Raw genomic sequence first — 21,793 nt, 5'->3', positions numbered from 1 at the left:
ATTAATGATTTTGTTTATGTTTCCAAACTGCTCAAATGTATTTTGTTTGCAGACGACACTACTTTATGTTATTCTGGGGAAGATTTAACATATGTGTTGAATGTGGTTAAAAAGGAATTTAAAAAAATAAAAACATGGTTTGAGGTAAATAAATTATCAGTGAATCTTGAAAAAACAAACTTCATGATATTTAGTAACAGAAAAAGAGAAACAGACACTTCAATTAATATAGATGGTATTGAAATTAATAGAGTAAGAGAAACCAAGTTTTTGGGAGTCATGCTGGATGAGAATTTGAATTGGAAATCACATATCAATTATACAAAGATAAAAATATCAAAAACAATTGCTCTGTTACACAAAGTTAAGGATTTATTGGACAACAAAGCATTGTACATTTTATATAACACTCTGATTGTTCCATATCTGACCTACTGTGTTGAAGTTTGGGGAAATGCCTGTAAAACATTTATTCAATCAATTTTCATTCTGCAAAAAAGAGCCATAAGGATAATTAGTAGAAAACGATATAGAGATCCAATAAATCCATTATTCCTTCAGTTAAATTTGTTGAAATTTCATGAACTAGTAGACCATAGTATTCTGCAAATTATGTTTAAAGCTCATAAAAAATTTTTACCAATCAACATTCAGAAAAGATTTGAAAAAAGAAAAAGCAAGTATAACTTAAAAGGAACAGAGATTTTTATAAAACCAAGATGCAGGACAAAATTGATGGAACGTTGTGTTTCTGTGAAAGGAATCAATTTATGGAACAATCTGAACAGAGAAAACAAAGAATCCAAATCAAACATTACATTTAAAAGAACAATTAAAACCTGTATGTTAAGGAAATATAACGAAAAATGTTGAGTTTGATTGACATACCCGTAGACGGTGGTAATTTTATTTAATGTTATTCTAATTTTATTTTAGTTGTTTTTATTCACTTAGTTTTTTTTTTTTTTTTTAATTATTATTAATTTATGTTATTTGTGAAAGGGGCAGATCAGATAAGATTCTTCTTCTTTCTGCTCCCTTTTCATTCATAAGTTAGGAACATTTGTATTTGTGTTTGTATTAAATTGGTGGTAGAGCGGGTCGTCCAATGATCGGAAGGTCGGCGGTTCGAATCCCGCTCGGTCCCAGTTTGCTGTCGTAGTGTCCTTGGGCAAGACACCTTGCCCACCTTGCCTCGTGTGAATGTGTCTGAATGTGTTTGAATGTTGGTGGTGGTCGGAGGGGCCGTTAGGCGCGATATGGCAGCCACGCTTCTTTCAGTCTGCCCCAGGGCAGCTGTGGCTACAAATGTAGCTTATCACCACCAGTGAGAATGTGTATGAATGAATAATGATTTCTGTAAAGCGCTCTGGGTGCCTTGAAGGGCGCTATATAAATCCAAGTCATTATTATTATTATTATAAGTTAGGAACATTTGTATTTGTGTTTGTATTAAATTGTTTTGTTTTTTGAATGAAATAAAGAATAAAATGAAATGAAATGAAATATGTGCTCGGTTTCTGCAGTTATGTCAGTGAACACAGTGTGAGGTTGGAAGAAGAGTTTACGGAGGTGTGCCGCCCCTGTCGTAAGGTAAGGGCATTTGCTTCGAATGAGATATGAGGAAGGAAGAGAATGAATAAAAGAGGTCCCATGAAAGACAAACATAATGCATGAGCCGGGGCAGCTTTGGAAACATTATGGAAGACGGCCTATCCTGCGGCACCTTTGAAGTGTACATTTCCGGGCATACACAGAGACAAATGAAAAAAGCAAGTAAATAAATGACACAGAAGAAGAAACGTGTACACTACCAAGGTTGTGACTGGGAGAGTATTAAAGATTAGGCTTTTTTGAGCTAGCCAGGAGTTGAACCTAGAATCTTCTGATCCGTACTCAGACGCGTTATCCATTGCTCCACTAGCCCTTTTTGATTGTAACATGTGGAAACACACGTGGTATAACAACTCAGATGTCCCAACCAAAGTAGATGGCAGTGGCCAAAGCCATAGCCGAGTACAGTGATGAAATAGAGTCCCGCTCTGGGAAGATGAAAAATAACAGCAGTCCTTCGAGCCGGAGTTGAACCAGCGACCTAAGGATACCTGTTTTACTGGTTCTACAGTCCTCCGCTCTACCAACTGAGCTATCGAAGGAGGATGCATGTTGACAGCTCCATGACTTGTGTATTCTTCTACCAAGGCCTGAAACTGGGAAAAGGAAACATTTTAAATGAATTATTGTCTCCCTTATGCGCCGCTTGCCGGGTCCTTACCACTGGCAGAGTCCATTGTCCTTGGCTAAGTGTCCGGGCCGTAGCACCCCCCCTCTCCACCGCAATCAATTGAAGTGTGAATGGTCTGAAAATCTGATCCAAACACTAGTGGATTTTGTTGTGTCCGTGGCACCTTTTCTTTCTTTTTCCACAAATTTGAGAAGCACTCTTGCTGCCACAGGGGTGCTGTGACCCGGATTTGAACCGGGGTTGATGGTAACCTGAGCTAAGTTATATTATCACTATTTACTGCAACGTTTTTGTACAACTTGCTGAAATTGTTTAAATTTTGTGGTCATAAATAAATGAATAACCAAATTACTACCTGACTTGTTTGTGTTGGATCTAAAACTATCTTGCTAGTATTTACATGTATGCATTTCTGTTAACATAGGGAGTCTTAATTCAAACACTGTACTCAGATTAAAGAAAAGCAAGTCTTGTTTATTCAACACCAGGTCAACTGAGGATTTGTCTAATATAAAATGAAAACAAAAGAAATTCCATCCATCCATTATCTATACCCGCTTTATCCTTTGCAGGGTCACAGGGGTCTGCTGGAGCCTATCCCAGCTCATTTCAGGTGAGAGGCAGGGGTTACACCCTGGACAGGTCACCAGTCCATCACAGGGCCACATATAAACACACAAACCATGCTCACTCACGCTCACAACAAAATAAATTGAACCTCAAATTATAAATGAAAACATGATGAAAAAAACTACATTTTGTCCTCAATCTTCCCAAAAATGTCAATTAACTTAGATAACTGGTCATCCCTCTTCTTTTCCCTCTCCTCCTCATTTTCATCCAGCTCCCTCAGCCTCTTTTCTTGTCTTTAGTCTTGAAGAAAGTCCAAAACTTCATTTGTCCTTTTTTTGGTTTTCTTCCCTCCGTTTGTTGGTCGCTCCCTGTTTGTAAAGGAAATAATAGAGCAGTTGAAAAATCATCACGGGACACCAGTTTCTGAATTTAAATCACCAGTGGGCTATGTATTTATACTTACAGGTGAACTTCTTTCGTCTCTCAGTCGCACATGGTTCCTTTTCCTCCCCCCCCTGTTTTGTTTACATTCTCCCTGGTAACCTCCTTTTACGTCACAACGCAATGAACTGTGGGTAATTCCCTTTCCAAAAGTCTGCGGAGATGCAGACTTACGGGAAGGGGGCAGTAAGGGCTCAAAATGTCTGCCGGGAGCCCTCGCGCACTTAACCACTTTAGGAATGGGACAGCCCTAAACCCTTACATAAGTCGCAGGAGCGCGCACGTAAGTGTGTGAGTCTGTGAGGGTGGAGATTGGAATTCAGCCTATACTATATAAGAAAGTGTAGCTTACAGGTAATGCTACTGAGCATCTTAGGTTATTTCAAGCAAGGACAGCATCATGTCATGCTGGGATAAAAACACCTCATAGTAGCTCTAAGGAACACCTCAAAGCGTGGAGGAAACAAGCACGACAAGGATGGGATTCGAACCCATGCGTGCAGAGCACAATGGATTAGCAGTCCATCGCCTTAACCACTCGACCACCTCGTCTGTTGTGGTGTATGAGGGAGACAATAATTCATGTAAAATGTTTCCTTTAACAAGTTTCAGGCCTTGGTAGAAGAATACACAAGTCATGGAGACCTTGTATGGGTCCTTGGGCCCTAATCAAAGGTGGTGTTGTCGGTAAACAGAAAAAGATCTTCAGATCCCAAACTTAAATAATAGTGAACGAACCACATACAGATAAATGTTACCTGTCTTCTTGCACATATATGTGTGAGACTATATGTCTAATTTAATGTCTGTCAAGTCAACAATTAGGACTCATTTCCCCAAAAAGTTTGAAGCCATGTACACATACGTAAATCTGATTGTCCAAAACATATTCTTCCCCAACAAAAAGCATTACACTTCTGAAGACCTCATGTTTCTTGCATTGGCTGGGAATCAAACCCAGGTCAACTGCTTGGCAAGCAGCCATGTTGACTGCTATACCAACAACGCTGCAGGAAAGAACCTGAAACAGCTGAATGAGACGTCACAGTTTTCCAGCCACATGAGAAGGTGAGCAGTCATGTCAGGGAAAGTAACTCTTTGATGATGGTTTCTTCAATATCACAAGCTACTTACCGCCATTCGTCCCTTAGCTTATACATCGACTTCTTGTTGTATAAGCTGCATGTTTGCAGGTATATTCAGTTAGACATGTGTTGTCATCCATTGCATTACAACATTCTCTTAGAAAGAGACCATAGACTTGGAGAGGTTTGATAATGACAACTGTCATTGACATTTGAATGAACAGAGCTCTCTCTTTGTACCCACTCCTGACTGGATCAAAGCTTTCTCAAGAACCCTGGCAGTGACGGTCAGTCAACGACTGTTCACTGACGACCAATAATCACCTCAATATTCATGAGGGCTGGTAAATGTGATGAGAGTTCAGTCTGCTTTCTAATGCTAAGATAATGTTATGGACCAACAGGAAGCACTTACTACACTGAGAAACATTGTCAGTGTTTGTTTTGGGCCAATGCTAATGCCCAAGTCTGACTTGTGTTTCAACCAATAAAACTAACGGTGTTTGGTTTTTAAAGCTAATTCCTTACATATTTTCTCGAAGAACAGGTGGACATTCAACTGCTGAAATGATGTCCAGTTTGATGAAGACATGGGCACAGTGGAATTGGTCATAATTACCAAGAGGTTAGGCAGCCAACGCAACAATTACACAGAAGCACAAACATATATTCAATAGAAGAAGAACCTGATCATATTTCTACACTGAATGGAAATTGAACCTGGGCCATGGTAGTGAAAGCAGCAAATCCTGCCCACTAGACCTCCAGGGAAACACGTTATGCTCTCTTAAAGGGGTTGTATTACTACATTTTGTAGACTAATGTTTCTGATTCAATCAAACAAACATATTTATTTCAGATTTAAAGAAAGGATAACTGATGTACTTCCACTTTATGGACACTTTTGTTTAATGTTTGAGTTTTGTCAGAGAAAGTACTTGATGGCACATGTACAAAGGAAATCCTGGATTGCTCCAATTCATCCAAGATGAGCTGGTTTTCAACTTCAGAGTCCACTGATGAACTTATATGTTTGAAGAGAAGAACTGACACTTTAAGAACTGACTAACACGTACTTTGGTAGGTCTTTTTTATTTAAATTCATCATGTAAATGACACAATTGATCAAACATTACACTTGTCAGTTTAGATTAGCATGAAACTCTGGTGACATCAACAAGAAAGTATTTAAGTATTGAAGGTAGACTTTACCTTGTAAGGCAGTGTAAGGCAGTTTATTAGGAGGTGTGATCATGAAGAACCACTCTTCTGTTATTCAGCAGGCGGGCCATTAGAAGGCCGTCTATTAAGTTTGGTAAGATATAAAGACGTTCACAGTCACGATAGCCAGGAACCGAAGCTGGGCCGACTGCTTGGAAAGAAATGTAAAACTAACTTAATGTAGGCTGATGTTACCTATTAATGCATGCTGGGATAACACAGAAAACCCCACTGATAAATTTTGAAAGACATTTTAGTCCACGGTTAACAACTGCAAGTCTTCTTGCATGTTCAAACATTAACCGTTGTTGGCAGGATTTGAACCTGTGCGGGGAATCCCCAATGGATTTCAAGTCCATCGCCTTAACCACTCGGCCACAACAACTTGTCACATGCTTGAACATTTGGCTGAAATAAATGTGTATTTATTTGAATCAGAAACATTAGTCTGAGGTTTGTTCCCGTACTTATCTCACAGCTAACCTGCCGGGACCAATTTTGTTGTGAACTATTGATCACAGATTATCAGATGTCCTCGTTAGTATAGTGGACAGTATCTCTGCCTGTCACGCAGAAGACCGGGGTTCGATTCCCCGACGGGGAGAAAGCCTGTTTTGGATATGCATGACTGATACACATGAACAATGGTCAATAAGATAAAAATCACTCTTCCACACAGCAACAGTTATTGATCATCATTCAGTTTCTATTTCTATTCCCCCTTAATGTTATAAAAACCCATCTAGACAGGTATGATGTGACCGTGGTTTTTTGTTTGCCGGATATGTGTTTTGTGGCTCGTTGGTCTAGTAGTATGATTCTTGCTTCGGGTGCGAGAGGTCCCGGGTTCAATTCCCGGACGAGCCCCAGAGATTTATGCAATTTGTGGTTTTTCTCCTCCAAGTAGCAAAGTTTCAAGGCTGTAGTACAATGCTTTACCTGAAGACCAACATTGGCATCATGTGTGAATGCTGAAAACCTACATCTTGCTTCTCTTTCATGCCAAGAGGTCAGCCGGTAAGGCGTAGTCCATAAACCCTATCCCCTTTCTTTAATTGGGCTCCTTTTTTGTTTTATTGCCCCAACCAATGTGCCTTTTTTAAATAATAAAATATTGTTTGTATTATTGAACTCTGTCCCCTATCTCCCTCCCTGAGTGAACGAACCTTCGTGTCCTTTTGTAGAGGTGATAATTGACCTTTAGTACCGGTCCTTGGGCCCTAATCAAAGGTGGTGTTGTCGGTAAACAGAAAAAGATCTTCAGATCCCAAACTTAAATAATAGTGAACGTGCCGCCACATAAAGATACATGTTATCTGTCTTCTTGCACATATATGCGTGAGACTATATGTCTAATTTAATGTCTGTCAAGTCAACAATTAGGACTCATTTCCCAAAAAAGTTTGAAGCCATGTACACATACGTAAATCTGATTGTGCAAAACATATTATTCCCCAACAAAAAGCATTACACTTATGAAGACCTCATGTTTCTTGCATTGGCTGGGAATCAAACCCAGGTCAACTGCTTGGCAAGCAGCCATGTTGACTGCTATACCAACAACGCTGCAGGAAAGTACCTGAAACAGCTGAATGAGACGTCACAGTTTTCCAGCCACATGAGAAGGTGAGCAGTCATGTCAGGGAAAGTAACTCTTTGATGATGGTTTCTTCAATATCACAAGCTACTTACCGCCATTTGTCCCTTAGCTTATACATCAACTTCTTGTTGTATAAGCTGCATGTTTGCAGGTATATTCAGTTAGACATGTGTTGTCATCCATTGCATTACAACATTCTCTTAGAAAGAGATCATAGACTTGGAGAGGTTTGATAATGACAACTGTCATTGACATTTGAATGTACAGATCTCTCTTTGTACCCACTCCTGACTGGATCAAAGCTTTCTCAAGAACCCTGGCAGTGACGGTCAGCCAACGACTATTCACTGATGACCAATAATCACCTCAATATTCATGAGGGCTGTTAAAATGGGATGAGAGTTCAGTCTGCTTTCTACTGCATAGATAATGTTATGGACCAACAGGAAGCACTTACTACACTGAGAAACATTGTCAGTGTTTGTTTTGGGCCAATGCTAATGCCCAAGTCTGACTTGTGTTTCAACCAAAAAAACTAAGGGTATTTGGTTTTTAAAGCTAATTCCTTACATATTTTCTTGAGGAACAGGTGGACATTCAACTGCTGAAATGATGTCCAGTTTGATGAAGACATGGGCACAGTTGAATTGGTCATAATTACGAAGAGGTTAGGCAGCCAACGCAACAATCAGACAGAAGCACAAACATACAATAGAAGAAGAAACTGATCATATTTCTACACTGAATGGAAATTGAACCTGGGCCATGGTAGTGAAAGCAGCAAATCCTGCCCACTAGACCTCCAGGGAAACACGTTATGCTCTCTTAAAGGGGTTGTATTACTACATTTTGTTAACTAATGTTTCTGATTCAATCAAACAAACATATTTATTTCAGATTTAAAGAAAGGATAACTGATGTACTTCCACTTTATGGACACTTTTGTTTAATGTTTGAGTTTTGTCAGAGAAAGTACTTGATGGCACATGTACAAAGGAAATCCTGGATTGCTCCAATTCATCCAAGATGAGCTGGTTTTCAACTTCAGAGTCCACTGATGAACTTATATGTTTGAAGAGAAGAACTGACACTTTGAAGAACTGACTAACACGTTCTTTGGTAGGTCTTTTTTATTTAAATTCATCATGTAAATGACACAATTGATCAAACATTACACTTGTCAGTTTAGATTAGCATGAAACTCTGGTGACATCAACAAGAAAGTATTTAAGTATTTAAGGTAGACTTTACCTTGTAAGGCAGTTTATTAGGAGGTGTGATCATGAAGAACCACTCTTCTGTTATTCAGCAGGCGGGCCATTAGAAGGCCGTCTGTTAAGTTTGGTAAGATATAAAGACGTTCACAGTCACGATAGCCAGGAACCGAACCTGGGCCGACTGCTTGGAAAGAAATGTAAAACTAACTTAATGTAGGCTGATGTTACCTATTAATGCATGCTGGGGATAACACAAAAAAACCCATTGATTAGTTTTGAAATACATTTTAGTCTACAGTTAACAACTGCAAGTCTTCTTGCATGTTCAAACATTAACCATTGTTGGCAGGATTTGAACCTGCGCGGGGAATCCCCAATGGATTTCAAGTCCATCACCTTAACCACTCGGCCACAACAACTTATCACATGTTTGAACATTTGGCTGAAATAAATGTGTGTTTGTTTGAATCAGAAACATTAGTCTGAGGTTTGTTCCCGTACTTATCTCACAGCTAACCTGCCGGGACCAATTTTGTTGTGAACTATTGATCACAGAATATCAGATGTCCTCGTTAGTATAGTGGACAGTATCTCTGCCTGTCACGCAGAAGACCGGGGTTAGATTCCCCGACGGGGAGAAAGCCTGTTTTGGATATGCATGACTGATACATATGAACAATGGTCAATAAGATAAAAATCACTCTTCCACACACCATAGGCAGTTGCTTTTCCTGCTAGAAAAGCTGTCATTGATGAAGTTCTTCTAATACAAAACCGTGCTGTAAATCTTCCAGTGGATGATATGCTCTGTTCACTGAGAGGTCCTGATCCAGAAGTTCAGCCAGACAAGGACCTTTTTCATGTGAGACAAACACGATAGCCACTAAACTACAGAAACTGTGCAACAGGTTATTGATCATCATTCAGTTTCTATTTCTATTCCCCCTTAATGTTATAAAAAAAAAACATCTAGACAGGTATGATGTGACCGTGATTTTTTGTTTGCCGGATATGTGTTTTGTGGCTTGTTGGTCTAGTAGTTTTGATTGTAACATGTGGAAACACACGTGGTGTAACAACTCAGATGTCCCAACCAAAGTAGATTGCAGTGGCCAAAGCCATAGCCGAGTACAGTGATGAAATAGAGTCCCGCTCTGGGAAGATGAAAAATAATGGCAGTCCTTCGAGCCGGAGTTGAACCAGCGACCTAAGGATACCTGTTTTACTGGTTCTACAGTCCTCCGCTCTACCAACTGAGCTATCGAAGGAGGATGCATGTTGACAGCTCCATGACTTGTGTATTCTTCTACCAAGGCCTGAAACTGGGAAAAGGAAACATTTTAAATGAATTATTGTCTCCCTCATGCGCCGCTTGCCGGGTCCTTACCACTGGCAGAGTCCATTGTCCTTGGCTAAGTGTCCGGGCCGTAGCACCCCCCCTCTCCACAGCAATCAATTGAAGTGTGAATGGTGTGAAAATCTTATCCAAACACCCTAGTGGATTTTGTTGTGTCCGTGGCACCTTTTCTTTCTTTTTCCAAAAATTTGAGAAGCACTCTTGCTGCCACAGGGGTGCTGTGACCCGGATTCAAACCAGGGTTGCTGCAGCGACAACGCAGAGTACTCACCACTATACGATCACAGCTTGAAAGGGTACGTGTACCCAGCTTTAGATATGTGCTCGCTTTCTGCAGTTATGTCAGTGAACACAGTGTGAGGTTGGAAGAAGAGTTTACGGAGGTGTGCCGCCCCTGTCGTCAGGTAAGGGCATTTGCTTCAAATGAGATATGAGGAAGGAAGAGAATGAATAAAAGAGGTCCCATGAAAGACAAACATAAGCATGAGCCGGGGCAGCTTTGGAAACATTATGGAAGACGGCCTATCCTGCGACACCTTTGAAGTGTACATTTCCAGGAATACACAGAGACAAATGAAAGAATGGCAGCAACAAATCGTACATTGGAAGGTTTTTTCCATCTTGCCAATGAGTTCAAAAACCACTGCCAGCCTGCGATTTAGCTCTCCCAGTGTTAGAGTCTAAGTGTTGGTCGCAGAGCTTATCCCCTCAGCCACGTCGGGCAGCTCTGAGAGGGCCAGAACAGCTGTCGATGACTCTTTAGAGGAAAATTTGGTTTAGCTACCCTCCGGTTATTACAAAAATAAGGAGAGAATAGAAGTTCTCCAATAGAATGACAAAACAGAGAACATCCACTAAGAGCAGGAGTACTTTCGACAAAGTACTCTGCTATAATTAAGCAAGCATGTGAGAAATACTGCCAGAACCAGCAGTGAAAGATATGTGATGTTTCAGGCATCAAAAGACATTTGAGTTTAGAGGCTCTGCTGGGATTTGAACCCAGGATCTCCTGTTTACTAGACAGGCACTTTGACCAACTAAACCACAGGGCCTCCATCTGCAATCCAGAAGGTGAACTCTACACTCTGAAGTTGAAAATCTCTCATCTTGGAGCATTTGGAGCAATCCAGGATTTCCTTTGGCCATTGAGTACTTTCTCTAACAAAATTTAACACATGTCATCTTTAGTATAGTGGACAGTATCTCTGCCTGTCACGCAGAAGACCGGGGTTAGATTCCCCGACGGGGAATGTACCTGTTTTGGATATGCATGACTGATACATATGAACAATGGTCACTAAGATAAAAATGACTCTTCCACACACCATAGGCAGTTGTGGTTTTCCTGCTAAATGCTCTCATAATGCCAAGTGGATGAGAGTAGGTGACATCATCACCAGGTAGTTGGCTTCCAACTGCACCAACTCCTAAAAAATGGACACGTCTGAAATAGCCAATTTGTGAGCATCTATAATTGTGAAAAACTAGAAAATACAAATCACAAGTTTAGTCACATGTTGTCCTTCAACTGTCTGGGTGTCCAGAGGAGTCCAGACGGAAAACTGGTTTCTCTGAAACACTAATGAAACCTCACATTACAGACACTTTTAGATGATTGTTTTTGACCAGGTGGCAGAGGTCCTGCTGCATGGGAGGATAGAGAGACCGGGGTAGAGAAACCTTCCCCGTAGTTGAACAGCGCGCGACCCAGTCACCACGTGACTTGGTCAGCCATCTTTTCCTTTGTCTCAGCCCATCACATGTATGGTAGATCCACGTGACGTTATCTCACCATTTTGTTTGGTTGTGAAGGGTTCCGCCATTTTGTTAGGCTCACGTGGCGTTGTTTCTCCATTTTACTTTTGGTCTAAGTAACGTTGTCCGCCATTTTCCCTTTGGTTCACGTGATGTGACGTGGTCCGCCATCTTGGCTATATGTCCACATGACGTGACGTGAGCCACACACACACACACACACACACACACACACACACACACACACACACACACACACACACACACACACACACACACACACACACACACACACACACACACACCTCGGGGCCTCGGGACCTGGGACGGTTGCTGCTTGTGTTTCTGCCGGTTCCATGCCTGTTTCGTGTCTGTTCTGTTTTTTTTTTTCAGATCTCCAGTGCTCGACATGCGCCCCCCCCCCCCCCAAAAAAAACTGGGTTTGTATGTTTATATATATGTATGTGTATGCGTATGTATGCATATATATATATGTAAATATATTAATGAGATAAATATATTAACAATGCACATATATATGCCTTAGGTACTTACCAGCATGGTATTAACCATTAATATGTGTGCAGACAAGTAAGGCAAGGCAAGGCAAGGCAAATTTATTTATATAGCACAATTCAACACAAGGTAATTCAAAGTGCTTTACATTGACATTAAAAGCGGCAAGGCATAATTAGACAGTAAATAATTTGACATAATTAGACAGTAAATAACAAATATGATTGAATAAGATGATAAGAAGTAAAATAATAAAAAGCACGAGCTGTTAAAAATAAGGGCAGTAGAATACAGCAGGTAAGTTTAATTTAAGAGTACGCTTGAGTAAACAGTAATGTTTTTAACCCTGATTTAAAGGATCTCCCATACCACCCCAAAGGAAACCCCGCAGAACGCTTTAACCGAACTTTGCTGCAGATGTTGCGTACCCTGACAGACAAAGAAAAGATGGCAGAAAAGAATGACAGAAGCCTACCAGGTGGCTAAACAAAAATAGCCTCTCGGCTAGTGCTAAGGGAAAGTTGTACTATGATCAGAAGGTGAGGGGAGTAGTACTGAAACCGGGGGATAGAGTGTTGGTCAGGAACCTAGGAGAGCGTGACGGACCTGGGAAATTGGGAATCTTAGGGCCCGATTTACTAAAGGTTTGTGTGTGTTAAAACGTGTGCAAACTTGACAGCACCCGCAAACCAAAGTGCCAGCTGATCTACTAACAGCGTGCAAAGAGGACTCTGAAATGCGCTAAATTGCACACGCAATCCATTTAGTACTTTTGCCCTGATGAATAATCAATACGGGGCGTAACCGCCAGAGAGCGCTAAATACTGGGAGGGGAAGATGCAAATTGCTCCATTTACCACGCGCAATGAGATTTACCAAGCCTGAAAGTAATTGCGCGTATTGTGATTGCGTCTGTATTTAATACGTTTGAAAGGAAGGTGCTAATCTGCTGCTGCTGTTATTGTGGCAAGGAGGCGACATCCAAAATCAAAGAATACGCAGAGAGAGAGTCTTTATTCTGCTGCATGCTATTTTAAAAATGGTTGCACAAGTTTTATTAAAGGCCACTTTTTCTTTAGTTCTCCGCCTTATATCTTGCGACCTTCTCTTATTGTGCCCCCCTCCACTCGCCCACAAGCAGGCCAAGCATTTGTGCCAAAACTTTGTATTTTATTTTTTTATCTTATTGAACGTGAAATCATCCTTCGTAAATTACATTTAATTAAAACCCGTGCTTATTAATCACAAAACACAGGTTAAACATCATGACCAAATCCGCTCCGTCCCGCTGTGTCAGGATCAGCGCAGACAGACTGCAGCTTCGCCTAAATTATGGTTCTGCGTTAAATCGACGGCCATATGATGGTCCCGTCTGTCACACATTTACTGTCAGTGTTTGCTATATAATATATAATATTTTGCAATATACTGTGGACATCTGAATAAAAACTTAACTCATAAATAGATTGAATCAAAGCGCTCTCCAGCTCTGTGTCTGATTGTCTTTTTCTCCTAAGATCATGCCGAGTAAACCCGACCAATTCAATATTAAAATGAAATTCGGTCCTGTGGCCCGTTTTTCGATTTCGTATTTTTGATCTGTGCCTAAAATTGAAATATGAAAAACCAGACGTTTTTCCGTTTTTTGTGTTACCAACTGCATTTATTCTATCGCAGGTTTTCTCCGATATTGCGTTTCTTTTGGTAATGTTTAAATTTATTTGCTGTAGTTCATGAATGTGTTTATTTGCCTCTTCCACTAATATCTCTAACTCCAACTCGTCAAATTTCATTTTGCGCTTGTGACTGTGCATTCCATCCAGACTCTCCATGGCGCAGATCTGCGCTCGCAAACCTTAAGACACGCAACAGCTCATTTAAATACTGCGTTTTGCACCTATTATCAATTGCGCACGCAATCTTAGTTGATCACCCGCAAACCACACGCAAACAGCACGCGCAAACTTTTTCAGTGCACACGCAATTTAGTACTCTTTATTTAGGATCTTAGTAAATCGGGCCCTTACTGGGAGAACAGGATATATGTGGTCAGAGAACAAGCTTCAGATAACCCAGTGTACATCGTCCATCCAGAGGGGAATGGCCAGGGGAGGACTAGAACCTTGCACCGAAACTTGCTCATGTTGGTCAATGATTTGCCAGTGGAGTGCCCACAACCATTAACTAAGCCAACCTAAAAACCAACGCGCAGACAGGCAGTAACAAAGAGATAGGAAAAGCGGAGACCTCTGATTCAGATGAAAACTCAGGTAATGGGTATTGGCTAAGAATACCACAAACCTGGATTGAACCCAGAACAGCAGTTACTCCTGAAAAGCTAGCGGTTAGCCAGAGCAGGGGAGAACCAGTAAGGCAAACGCGGATCCAGTCCGACGGAAGACGTGTTCAGGGTTTGGGAGGTCATGATGAGTCTGGGCGACGATTGCCAGTAATGGGGACCGCAGACACTGTTGAGGACCTGCCAGGTATGGCTGGGGTCCACAGGGAAGGTCAAATTGGGAAAGAGGGTCAGAAGGAACCTGAGACTGATATGGTGGTGGAGGAGACAGGTGAAGATGAGTGGCAATTGGGGAATGAAGTTGGGACTCACAAAAATGCCTTAGAGAGCAGTGACAGTCCAGCAGCCCTGAACCTACCTCAGTCAGATGTCTAGTCTGAATCCCCTCAGCGCGGATGTAGTGAGGAGCAGATAACAGACTCACAGTCCAGTCCACCAACCTCACTGAGGCGGTCCACTCGACAGAGGCGGCCAGGCCAAATGCTTACCTACTCATCCCTAGGTCATCCTACGTACCAGTCAAGGCCCATGGTGAATACAGTGGATACTTGCTCAGTACCTTCTACTAACCTGTGGTGTTCACAGTCATACTTACCGTTGGTCCAGGGTCCACCTTTGGTCCAGTTTCTATATTCACCATTTCTTTATCCCATATGCATTTGTTAGAAGGGAATAGCTGTAATCAAGTACAACTGACATAAGTGACGAACCAAACATTCCTAAGTACGTTTGGGAGTTTTGATTTTATTTGAGAGTTTTGAGTACTACCTGTTGAAGACAGTGATTTTGTGTTAAGGGGAATTTTGATGTCTAATAACCGTTGTGAAGGAGAACGTTTTATACTGGGAAGCAGTGGGGCGGAACGGTGTGGTCGCTCCAGAGGTTCCGGGGTTCGGTAAAGGAGGTGCACCTGCCTCGGTCACTTCAGAAATGATCTGGCGGAGAACAGAGCTTTAATTGCTCCGCACTCCACCTGCTTTTTACAGGTAAACATATTTGTCACCACAGTCCTCACCATTGGGACCCGTAACATATGTGCCGATACTTTTTTGACCGATGTTTTGAAAATGACGTGATCTGGCCCGATCGATCGGGACTACACTAGTTCTGTCTGATGTGGTGGTTAGTGATACTGGAGGTCCTCAGGGGGCCATTCTTTCTCAGTTTCTGTACACCTTATACATCACTGACTTCCAGTACAACAGTGATTCATGCCACCCACAGAAACCCTGGGATGATGGCTGTTGCCGGGTGTATACGTGGGGGAGAGGAGGGGGAGTACACGGGAACTGGTGGACAGATTCGTGGATTGGACCAAACCGAACCACCTGAGGCTAAATGTGATCACTGTTTAACTTACAGTAACTGTTTATGAGGAAGTGAAACTCGATGGAAACCACCAGAGAAGGAACACGAGGAGAGGTGGTGTGATAACTCACCTGAAGATTCCAGGAAATGTTTTGTTTGTTCAACAAACTGTAACAGATGGAGGTCATGTGGTCCATCATGAATTCTTCCTGACCTGATCATCTAAAACTCCACCTTCATTAGTGTCACAGAGAGAAACGATATAAAAGCTGATGGTTCGCTCAAAGCTGCATCACAGGATCCAGTACCCTTGGATGCTGGACCATCACTAAGGTTCCTGGAACCAGATATCAGCAGGAGAACAGGATGATGATGGTAGGTCTGCTTCTTTATCTCACACAGACCAGGATGGTTGTGGCTAGAAATAAAAAAAAAACTACAAAAGAAGTGAACTGATCGGCTTCAGATTTGTTTCTTCCTTTAGCGGGCTGGTCTGCAGGAGGCTCCCCCTTGTGATCCAGGTCCTGGTCCAGGTTTCTTCCCTCTTAAAGGGGAGTTTTTATCTGCCGTTGATTATGTAATAATTGATCGGGGTCATGTTCTGGTCTCTAGAAAGATCTTGGAGACAACTTGTATCGTAATAGACGCTATATAGATAAAACTGAATTTGTTCTTCACGCCTTTTAAAATATCAACAAAGTTTAACCTGTGCAAAAGAAGGATAAAAGTGCAGGTATATGGCAAGAAGATATATATCAACTATATAACTATATAAAAATCAACTATATAAGTATATAACAATCAACTGTCAGGACAGGCTTATACACAGGACACAGATGCAAGGTATCAGAGTCTTTAATAGAAATTCTGGTTTAATCCCAAGGCTGAGAAAAAAAGCAGGCTATGAAATATTTTCTATGACGTACTTCTTCAGGAAGAAGCAGGGTTAATCAATACCAAAACTCAAAATCACTCCACATGGAGGAAACAAAAGGCTAGGCAAAAATTAACTAGAAAGTTCCACTAGGATATAATACAACAAAAAATCTCTCACTAGGAGGAAACTGATAATAACTGTGGCAACAACTGTGATCCAAAACTGTGAAGACGGCTGGGGTGAACGCACATGAACAAAGACGAACACTGTGTTGCCCTGTAATTGTGTTACCCTGTGTGTTCTTCTATTATATTAACTTTTCAGTTATTTTAATATGTTAAATGACATTTTGTATATACATATGTGGTAGACGGGCAAATGATGGGTTGGGAAACAAAGTATGTACAGTATAATTAAATATTTAGTTGTTTTGGGATGATTTAAGAACCGCGATGTTACTTCCGGTTTCGCGATGTCACTTCCGGTTTGGTTCCGGTCAGACCAGCCGTTATTTTCCTGCTCTATCTTCTTCTCACCATTTCAGTTGTGTACAAGCAATGCTGTAAGTTAAGTTCGATATATCAGATAATTATTTTTGTATCTTTTGTTGCTAATGTTGCTTCTTTGTGTATTTGATTGGAGCATTGTTAGCATAAAAAAACAATCTTTTAGCTAGCCATTAGCATTGGTTCATCTTATAATTTAATTCTGTATGTTTCTGTAGCAGTTTTTACCACTCTTTTACATGTTCAACCTTCAATATACTTGATGAAACGCCACTCCACGCCTCTGTCATAATTTTTTATTGAAACTGGACAAAGGTTTAGCTGAACGTTTAGCTTTGGGTCATCTACACCCGAGTGAGAACGTTACAGTAAAAAAGCAAACTTTCACTCTGACTTGGCAAGATGTCATCGCATAGAAGCAGGAGTTCCATGACGATGAGCAACACGTCAACCTCATCTGGGAGTGTCGCCCGGGCTCGGGCCAAAGCAGAGGCTGCCAAGGTGAGAGCCTCATACGCCGCCCAGGAGGCTAAATTAAAAATGGAAAAGGCTGTCAGAGAGGCAGAAATAAAGGTGGAAACAACCAGACTAGAAACACAATTGGAAGTGTTATCACTGCAAAAGGAAGCAGAAGCAGCTACTGTAGAAGCACAAATAATGGAAATGGCGCAGAGTACTGTGATATCTGAGGTTGTGGAAAATAAATCAGAACGAGCAGAATCAGAAAGGGCCAAAACGGAGCGAACACATGGTTATGTGCAGGATCAGATCGAGATAAAAAGTCTCTGTCCCTCACAACAATCATCGCCACAGCCCGTCGATCACTCACCTGATGTCAAACCCCTCCACAGCTATGTAACAGCGAGATCAGGACCAAACCTACTTTTGGGAGACATCTCACATCAGTCTCAATCTAACCAGAAGAAAGATGATAACATGTACTCACCTCGAGCAAACCCACCTGCACCTAGTAACCAGATAAGGACATCGTTACCTCAACCCAATGTACCTGATTCTAGCAAAGCCCAGATTAAGCCTGAAGCTATAACACCTAACGTATATACAAATACGCCTGTACATTTCCCCCCATACATCCAGCCAGCTAGCATACCAAATCCAATAGAGTCATTGGCACAGTATCTGGCACGACGAGACTTAGTCAGCTCAGGTCTGTACCAGTTTGATGATAAGCCGGAAAATTATCGCGCTTGGTACTCGTCCTTCATCAGTGCAACCCGAGAAGCTAGCCTGACAGCAATCCAAGAGTTGGATCTTATGACCAGATGGCTTGGGAAGGAATCCAGAGAACACGTGACACGCATCAGGTCTGTACACGTTAACAATCCCAGTCTTGCTTTAATGAAAGCATGGGAGAGACTCTGTGAGTGCTATGCTGCCCCTGAAATCCTGGAGAAGTCCCTTTTTCAGAGGCTAGAGGACTTTCCCAGGTTTTCAGTCAAAGACTTCTTGAAGCTACGCCAGCTTGGGGACCTGCTACAGGAGATCCAAGGTGCCAAGGAGGATGGGTACCTCACGGGCCTTGCATATCTGGACACTTCCCGTGGGATCGGACCAATTCTGGAGAAGCTCCCATATCAGCTGCAGGAGAAGTGGTTGACATCTGGAACGCGGTTCAAAGAACAAAACAGCGGCCGCTTTCCTCCATTTCACTATTTCTGTGACTTTGTGAGTCACGAAGCCAAAAAACGAAATGACCTGAGCTTCATGTACCAAAGCTGCTCCACAATCCAGACAAGACAAGAGAAATATGATGGGAAGTACACCAATAAAGCCATCTACGTGAACAAGACTGATTTCTCCACCACTCAACTTGACCCAAGTAAGAACTGCCCGCTGCACGGCAATAGACCTCACCCTCTCAAAAGGTGTAAAACCTTCAGGAACATGTCACTCGACGACCGAAAGGCCTTTCTCATGGAGAAAGGAATATGTTTCAAATGCTGCTCTGCAACTTCTCATCTTGCCAAAGACTGCAAGAGCGAGGTAAGATGCTCCGAGTGTGACAGCACCAGACACGATGCGGCCATGCATCCCGGCCCATCACCTCAGTCAACCGGAAAGGCTCCTCCAGCATCACAAGAGAACGGCGGGGAGGAAGAAGTACGTCCTAAAAAGACTGAAGTGGACGAGGCGGGCTTCAGTCACACAGAGGTCAACACAAGCTGCACAGAAATATGTGGTCCAGGTCAGTGGAGCCGCTCCTGCTCAAAAATTTGCCTCGCAAGGATCTACCCCAAAGGGTCAAAGGACATGGCTATAAAGGCCTATGTAATAATGGATGACCAGAGCAACCGCTCTTTAGCTCGACCAGAGCTCTTTGAACATTTTGGCGTGGAGAGTGAAATCTTCCCTTACCGTCTTAGAACGTGCTCTGGCACATTCGAAACATCTGGAAAGAAAGCAGAAGGACTTCAAATGGAGTCGTTGGATGGAAAGGTCCACATCTCTCTCCCTCCACTCACCGAGTGTCCTGACATCCCAAATAATCGGAGTGAGATACCTACCCCAAGTGCAGTTAAACACCTGCCTCACCTCCGTCACATCGCTCAACAAATCCCAGAGCTGGACCCTAAAGCAGAGATACTCATCTTGCTCGGCAGAGACGTCCTACGGGCTCACAAGGTCAGGCAGCAAGTGAACGGCCCACACAACTCTACCTTCGCCCAACGTCTGGACTTAGGGTGGGTAGTCATTGGAGAGGTCTGTCTGGGGAGTGTACCCAGACCAACAGTTAATACATACAAGACTCATGTGCTTGACAGTGGCCAGCCTTCTATGTTCGAACCTTGCCCAAATTTCATAGGCATTAAGGGAACAAGACAAGGCACCAAGCATAACGACAAACCTGTCCCTTCAGTGGAGATGGGTGGCATGAGCAGCCGGAGGGCCTCCGAGATCGGAGAAAACCTGACCCTCGACAGCACGATGGACGCAGCACCACAGAGAAAAAAGAAGAAGAAGAAAGCTGCCACCATTGATCTGGAGGATGACCAAGTCAACCTGTTAAATGGTCGTACAGGAGATCAGACCACCGATGGAGAAGAAGTGGTGAAAAAACCCCGAAAGAAAAAGAAGTCAAAAGTTGCAGAATCTGCACTTCCTGATGATTTGGATGTGGAGGAGGACGACATCATCAACGGGGTCAGGTCAGGGGTCCCTCCTCCTCCTGGGGACTTTACAGAAAAGGACCTACACACAAAGAAATGGAGACACGTGCAGGCTCTGGCAAACCAATTCTGGACACGCTGGAAACATGAATACTTACCTTCCCTGCAACAGCGGCAAAAATGGACAGCGACTAGAAGAGACCTTCAAGTTGGGGATATCGTCCTGCTCAGAGACAAGCAGACGGCCCGCAACTGTTGGCCCATGGCCAGGATTATTGCCACCTTCCCTGGAAAAGATGGACATGTCAGAAAAGTTGAGCTGAAGACAACAGACCAAGGCAATGTGAAAACTTTTCTGAGACCAATTGCAGAACTCATTCTACTTCTGCCTAAGGACTGATGAGTCTTTGCTATTGCTTACCTGTAATCCTGAGTGACCATAACAGGTCAGGCGGGGAGTGTGTTGCCCTGTAATTGTGTTACCCTGTGTGTTCTTCTATTATATTAACTTTTCAGTTATTTTAATATGTTAAATGACATTTTGTATATACATATGTGGTAGACGGGCAAATGATGGGTTGGGAAACAAAGTATGTACAGTATAATTAAATATTTAGTTGTTTTGGGATGATTTAAGAACCGCGATGTTACTTCCGGTTTCGCGATGTCACTTCCGGTTTGGTTCCGGTCAGACCAGCCATTATTTTCCTGCTCTATCTTCTTCTCACCATTTCAGTTGTGTACAAGCAATGCTGTAAGTTAAGTTCGATATATCAGATAATTATTTTTGTATCTTTTGTTGCTAATGTTGCTTCTTTGTGTATTTGATTGGAGCATTGTTAGCATAAAAAAACGATCTTTTAGCTAGCCATTAGCATTGGTTCATCTTATAATTTAATTCTGTATGTTTCTGTTGCAGTTTTTACCACTCTTTTACATGTTCAACCTTCAATATACTTGATGAAACGCCACTCCACGCCTCTGTCATCATTTTTTATTGAAACTGGACAAAGGTTTAGCTGAACGTTTAGCTTTGGGTCATCTACACCCGAGTGAGAACGTTACAAACACACTGGCACAAGACAAGGGGAGACACAGACTACATGAACACATGAGGGTAATGGGGAGCAGGTGAACACAATTAGGAATCAGGGAGGGCAATCAGCTCGGCGACACATGAGGAAGAGCAAGTGACCTGAAACGAGAGGAGAGTTACTTCTTTCAAAATTAAACACGAATGACAAGACAAAAAGGCCCAAGGCAAGACAACCCCTCCACTGTGTGACATCAACTATATAACTATATAAGAATGAACTATATAACTATATAAGAATCAACTATATGTAAGGGATAATGCCCGATGAGGTGTCCATTAACATTAAAATATGGACGACGTGGAGACGTGAACCGTCCTCCGCTTTGCATCGGACGGTTTGCCTCCGCGAAGTCCATATATTTATGATAATGTAAACCTCGAAGGGCATTATCCCACTTATACCAAAAACATAAATATTAAATCAGTTATTCATGCTTAAAGTGTTTTCAGTTGAAATCATTTGTTTTATAACAAGCCACAGCTGAGGGACTGAGCGACTATTGAATCTCTCGTCTGCAGCCGCTTGTTCGTTTAAATTTTGTGGCTTGCGATCCTCGCCACTGCTTGCC

The 21,793-nt window shown here is 42.2% G+C and overlaps 8 non-coding genes across 8 annotated transcripts; 2 read left to right on the top strand and 6 right to left on the bottom strand.

Moving 5' to 3' along the window:
- Window positions 1-2,067: 2,067 nt before the first annotated feature.
- On the bottom strand, window positions 2,068-2,156 carry trnay-gua (transfer RNA tyrosine (anticodon GUA)). The gene is given in 2 exon segments: window positions 2,068-2,103; window positions 2,120-2,156. It is a non-coding gene; the product is annotated as a tRNA-Tyr (tRNA).
- A 1,573-nt stretch (window positions 2,157-3,729) lies between these two features.
- Window positions 3,730-3,811, bottom strand: trnas-gcu (transfer RNA serine (anticodon GCU)). Its single transcript has one exon. It is a non-coding gene; the product is annotated as a tRNA-Ser (tRNA).
- Window positions 3,812-5,868: 2,057 nt separating this feature from the next.
- Window positions 5,869-5,950, bottom strand: trnas-uga (transfer RNA serine (anticodon UGA)). The gene has a single exon. It is a non-coding gene; the product is annotated as a tRNA-Ser (tRNA).
- Window positions 5,951-6,097: 147 nt separating this feature from the next.
- trnad-guc (transfer RNA aspartic acid (anticodon GUC)) lies at window positions 6,098-6,169 on the top strand. Its single transcript has one exon. It is a non-coding gene; the product is annotated as a tRNA-Asp (tRNA).
- A 191-nt stretch (window positions 6,170-6,360) lies between these two features.
- On the top strand, window positions 6,361-6,432 carry trnap-cgg (transfer RNA proline (anticodon CGG)). The gene has a single exon. It is a non-coding gene; the product is annotated as a tRNA-Pro (tRNA).
- Window positions 6,433-8,719: 2,287 nt separating this feature from the next.
- On the bottom strand, window positions 8,720-8,801 carry trnas-uga (transfer RNA serine (anticodon UGA)). The gene has a single exon. It is a non-coding gene; the product is annotated as a tRNA-Ser (tRNA).
- A 760-nt stretch (window positions 8,802-9,561) lies between these two features.
- Window positions 9,562-9,650, bottom strand: trnay-gua (transfer RNA tyrosine (anticodon GUA)). The gene is given in 2 exon segments: window positions 9,562-9,597; window positions 9,614-9,650. It is a non-coding gene; the product is annotated as a tRNA-Tyr (tRNA).
- A 1,067-nt stretch (window positions 9,651-10,717) lies between these two features.
- Window positions 10,718-10,791, bottom strand: trnat-agu (transfer RNA threonine (anticodon AGU)). Its single transcript has one exon. It is a non-coding gene; the product is annotated as a tRNA-Thr (tRNA).
- Window positions 10,792-21,793: the final 11,002 nt, after the last annotated feature.

This window comes from Cololabis saira, chromosome 10 (assembly GCF_033807715.1).
Source record: "Cololabis saira isolate AMF1-May2022 chromosome 10, fColSai1.1, whole genome shotgun sequence".
NCBI lineage: Eukaryota > Metazoa > Chordata > Actinopteri > Beloniformes > Belonidae > Cololabis > Cololabis saira.
This window is presented reverse-complemented; position numbering and strand designations above follow the sequence as displayed.